Below are 6000 nucleotides of genomic sequence, written 5' to 3'. Positions count from 1 at the left end.
GTGTCATAGAGAGAGAAGAGAAGAAAGAAAAATGAGGTAGAAATGTAGAAGACTGAGCGTGATAAATATAAAAGAGAGATGAGGTCAACCATCAAATGGGATTAGAGAAGAAAGGTGGTTGTGTCAGGTACTAAGATGACCAGCAGATGGTGAAGTGTGGCATAGCTGCCTTGTCCATGGAGCAAAGTGTATGCATCAGGTCCTGACAACAACTGAAATTCAAGGCCAAACAGACGGATCCCCTTACAGATCCCCTCAGTTGTGAGCAGGGGCAGGCAGGAATAGGTGAGATAACTTTGTGAGTATATTTTTAGGCTGATATTGCTATAGATGGGGTAGTTTTAGGCTGTATCAGTAGTAATAATTGTAGTTCTCTTTCTGTAACTAAGTGTATTTCACACCTTTAGGAGCACACTCCACACCAGCAAAGTGTTATACCATCATCCCTCCTGACACAAAAGTTGGTCCACCAGATGTGTTCCTTTCTTCTCCAGATCATCTTCAAAGGAGATTACCATCCATCAAGGGATTGCATAAAAATACCACCCTTCTCTCCGGCAGCAACTAAAAGGAAACACAAATGTTTCCCACTTCCTAGGTACAGGCAGCATCAGGATTACCCCTTCCCAACAGGAGGCTCTGATTGAATTAATTTTCGACAAACCTACTATGCTGCTAACAATTAGTTGGGATCTTTTTTAATCCCTCCTCCAGCTTGGCACCTGTTCTGATGGCTCTTCTTTCCCGGCTCTTCTCCTGAACTGAGGAAAATTAAGAGTAAAAGACCCTGGTGAACTCTTAACAGTCATTTTCCTACCAGGTAACCTTTATAATACAGAATTTTCAGAAGGACTGGTTAAATCACCGTCTTCATACTTTGATGCTGAGTTCCTTGAGGACTGACTATCCTTTTCATTCTTGAATTGTCTAGTCCTGGCATAGCACTTCTACTGTGGGAGCAGAATTCCCAGAAGCCAAATTATCACAGAAGAAGAATAAGAGTAATCTTGCCAGGTTTTGTACTACACATTAAATAATGACCCTTTGAATGAGTCATTTAACCTTTTCCTTCAGTAATTTTGTAAGAATGATATTTCTTTATAGGAAGGTCATGCTTTGAAGGAAGAAGACCCACCCAGAATAAGACAACCATGGCATTAGAAGCTTCTTCATTGGAGCATTTGTAAGTAAACTTGGTAAGGGCTCTCCACTTCCTCCTGCAGTTACTATTCAGCAGGAGTGATTCAGTACACCCAGCCATTTTGTTGGACATATCTGCACTTAAATTAGAGTGAGGGCACCCAAGTAGGTGAACGGGAGTAAATAGGACTTTTGGAAACAAAAACAAATCTAGCATCCTACTGACCTCCCATTAGGGTCCAAAGCCTGTTCCCATTCTTTGCACAGTTCCTTGGGCGAGTCCAAAGATTAAATACATCACTAAGCATACCTGCAGATCTTAGTTATTCAGAAAGATTTAAGCTGCTGGAAGCCCAGTGCCAATACAAAGTGCCAATTGTTATCACTTCTAGGTGAACTAGGTGGCCTTTCAGATAAGCTACTTTTCTTTAAAGGTGTGGCAACGCTACGAAAGCCACAGGGAAACACAGTTCTCTTTGTCTTTGCCACAAGGAACAGATTCACACATTAACACAGTGATGTTATAATATGGCCTTAGTCCATAAATATCTAACTGATTCAAGCCTGCATTTCTGTTTCTGCTGATGCTGCCTTACAGTAGCCAGTAAAAATTTAGAGTTTTTACTTCAGGCTAATAACTCCTGTAGGTCATAAAGCAAAATGCTTAGGATAGGCATGTCCTTATCTCCCTGATGGGACATGATGCTGAAAGCATCATTTGCAAAGCATGTTTAGTGTGGACATAATTTGTACAAATGACAACAAGGAACCAATATGGAATGCGGAAAAGTACGTATTCTTTATAAGACTGCAAGCTATTAAAAAAAAACAACCACACCTAGATTTGTTGGCAGATGAAGAAGCAGAGAAGAAAGCAGAGAGAGAATACACTACGTTCCTATGTCCATAGAAGAAATCTGTAGTAGAAGGAGCTCCCAAGTTTGTCACTTGACCAGTGAACTGTTACACCTCTCAGCCATCTTATAGGGAAAATACAGCTGCCATGGCAACTATTTTTTTTCTGTTTGGATACACTGTGATAAATATTCGATTAAATCCTTTTTATTTACATCTCTAACGTAAAAGGTTTCTTTAGTGAAAGTCAATTTACAGGTTTTGCTACCTAATGATGCAGCAACTAGCACAGTTGAGCCCTGGTTTGGATGAATGGCAGTACAACTAGATAATAATAAATGACGGAAGACAAGAGTGTCAAAGCAGTAAGGGAAGAGTAAAAGATGCTCTTTTGGTGGTTAGATGAGTGGATGAACCTATGTGAATAACACTTTTTATTGTTATTTCATAGTAATTTCACAGAAAAGGTTAATTTCAGGTTGAAGAAAGTTTTTTATTCAGCCTGTGAATCCAAGCACTTTACATTTTTAATCTTAAAAGAAATGCCAGACTGAACAAGTAATTTCAAATAGAAGAATCAAAACATTTAATTTAACATAAAAAGTAATATTTTTCTTTCCTTTGCTGTTATTCTCAGTTCAGAATTTTTTGACACAATTCAGTAAATCCAGAACAAATTGTCTTGCCAGAATTGCTTTTTTTCCCATAAAAGACAACTTAACGTTTTTCAGTGTATTTAAAGAAAACTATGATCCAAGAAACCTTCAGAAAATTCTTTTTTTTTCACCTCTTTTTCTGTTTGATATATCTTAATCCCTGGGTACTTCCTTCCCCATCTTTCTTTTTATACTGAATCAGCAACAGAGATAATGCTCTTGTACCTATCCCTATTAAAAAATACGAATTTAGAATTTGTTAGACCCCAAACTTTTAATTTAGATTTTTATTAGACCTGAAGCATTTTCTCACTGCATTTTTTTTTCCTCTGGGCCTATATTTAAATCTATCACTAGGTGGCTTTTTATCAACATCCTGTTCAATGACTATCAGGCATTGGTTTTCAGCTCCTCTAGGGCTATAGGTTGATGTGTTCTTTTTAAACCGATTCCAAACCAACATTTCTAAAACTTGTGGTACATGGGGCATGTGGGTTTGTTTCTGAGTTAAATTTGGGTGGCACATGGCGGATATCCCTGACTTACCTCATGGATCTGCACAGCAGTCCTGCCCCTCAGCTCCAAGGGCCACTAGCCAGGCCATCGGCTCTTGTCAGGCTCATGGGTCTGGCATGAAACATTCCATGAATTGCTGCCCTAAGTAGGACCACAAGCAAAAGAGACAGACTCTGAGCATCCACGGAGCAAACGAAAGGTAAAATGTCAAATAGGGTGGTGCCATTTCAAACCAAGAATGTTACATTTATTACTGGATTTAGGCAGTATCTGGGTTAAAGGTTTCTGCTCTTATGATCCTGTAAAATAGTGATCTTATCTTCTAGAATTAGTGCATTTTATTGGCTGTGGACATAAGTAGCTGAAACAATATATCATGTGATTTAGCTCTCCTGATTCCATTTATGCTTCTTATTTGTTGCTGGGATATAAAGCTTTGATATTTTACAGGGGGTACTCAGAACAGAATTTTTCTAATGAATGTGGTAGTGACAAGATTTTTTTTTCACAACTTTTAATACTTGCTTTTTTACTCTGTACTCTCAAACTTCCTATTTTTCTTTCCCTTATGGGTCTCTCTTTCTTAGATTTGGCACAGGATTGTTTTTTCTTTTCTTTCGTTTCTTTGAAAGTCAGAGATCTTTCACTTAAAAGGCATTATCAGTAACATCTGCAAAGGCACTGGAATAATTAACCTCTTAAATTTTATTAGAAGCAGATTTTTATGATTACATAGATGCATTTCTGTATTAGTCAGAAGATGCAATCAAGATTGAAAGCATAGAAAAAACCACATTACTAAACAGCTATACGCAACAGTCTCTATCCATCTGGTCTCCTCTTCTGCCCAGAAAGAGCTCTGATACATGAAAGATCACAACAGACAAAAACAATTCTTAAATATTTAAACATGAACAATTTTTTTTGAAAATTACAAAGAAATAAGAAGCTAATTATCCCTGCTATGCCCTCGTTTAGGACTGTCTTACCAACTGCCTGATTTTAATGGATACCGTAACATCCATGGAGACATGCTTTAAAAGAAGCAGTTTCTAACTAGCTGTGACGTCTTGAGCACACTTTATGTAGAATTGTTTTACCCATAGTATGAAACATGAGCAGCACCAATAACATCTTTTCCAACCACCATTTTTAAAAAAGGAAGTGCTACTCAATTAGGCAGTTTTCCCCAGGAGAGCACTGTGTATGCTGCAGACTTGTCACGGTGATAGGGCTCAAAGAAGGAACATCTTACCTGTACCACACCCCCCATCACTGCCACAGTGCCTGTACCACGTATTCCCTGTATGCTCCACATGCACCCACTGACTATGTCACACAGCTGCCTCGTGCAGGGTCTAAAAACAAAAATGGAGGTAAAAATAAAGAACCAGTCCTTAAGGCCAAAACCTTCCCATCGAGGCTTTTCTTGGGGTATACCTGGCAGCTCTGCTAGGATCACCGACCTGAACTGATTCACACAGGCGCAACCTGCTCACGTGGTTTCTGCCTTACCATTGCTGATATCCAGGATAGATCATTTTCATTCTACTCACAAAGGCTGTGGGCAAATTTAGAACCTTGCAACCGGCGCCCAAAACCCATCAACCCTGTTCTCCCTGTGGGCCTCCCAAGACAGTATAACAAGGGGACTGCCACTCTGAGACCACCACTGAAAAGTCAGAGATTTGGCATTGGATAATTGGGCCTTAAATTCCAGGGGTCTGAAATACTCTGCAACATCAGGTGAAATCTTCCTGGCTATACTTTTCGTGAATATATATCTTTCAGCTCCAGCCAACACAGCCCAGGCAGCTCAGCCAGCTAATGTGGTTAGAACAACATACAACTATCTAAAGAGAAAGCCCCAAGGATAAAACACCATATATAAGCTCTCTGCAGTGCCTCAAGGCCCATTCCCGTTTTTCACCCTCATTGCAGAAGGAGCTCACAGCAGTCTGTTGCAGGCACAGCCCTCTGCCAAAACCAGGCTTTGGTATTCTTCCAGGACGAGCCCATGAAGAATTTTTTCTCAGACATGAGAAAGCAAAGTTTGTTTTCTGTCAGAGATGGTGCCTTTCCGTGTTGCCAGCTCTGGCAGGCTGTGTGCATTTCTGACAGTCCTGGAAAGTATTTTTCCCCTCCCCAAAAGCATGTGGGCTAGACTGCATGTGGGGGCAGCTGCATCTCTGCAGAGGAACGGCAGGATGTCCAGCCAAGACTGAAAGTCTTGTTTGCTAATGCCATTCTGCATGGTATACCTTTGACAGAGCAACACGACTACTGTACTAGTAAACTAAGCAGTGCCAGGGACACAGTTTTAGGCTATATTGTAGGTGGCACAAACTACACTGAATGGTGTTTTCTTCTTGTGTGTCCAGGCTAGCCAAATTCTAGGTAGAGTAAGACAGCTAGTGAGTGGGTCATCTTACACTAAATTGTATCTCAGAACTGTGTTACCGCTGCAGTTTTTGGAGAAGACGAGGGCAGAGAAAAGCTTTGTGACTTTTGAGGTGCAGGTTGATTAGGGGTGATGGGAAGGGACAGCAAAGGCCATAAAATATGGGGAATGTTTGACTTTTCTTTGGATGGTTCTGGTGTTTACTGTCAGGCCTATGCTGAGGTATTTGCTACTGGCTCAAGAAATAAGGGAAGGTATGGGTCATGTCCAAGCAAACAAGACCTAAGAATACGATCTAGTTGTTGCATTAAAAGTTACACAGTCTAATGGCAGTGGCTAATACACACTATGGTGAGGTCATCGCTCAGCTCTGCTTCACTTAACTATGTTTGTGCCTGAACTAGATAATTTTTTTCTTGTTTCTTCTGTTCC

The sequence above is a fragment of the Cuculus canorus genome, chromosome 1 (genome assembly GCF_017976375.1).
Source record: "Cuculus canorus isolate bCucCan1 chromosome 1, bCucCan1.pri, whole genome shotgun sequence".
In the NCBI taxonomy this organism is placed as follows: Eukaryota; Metazoa; Chordata; class Aves; order Cuculiformes; family Cuculidae; genus Cuculus; species Cuculus canorus.
Note: the sequence above shows the minus strand (reverse complement) of the source record.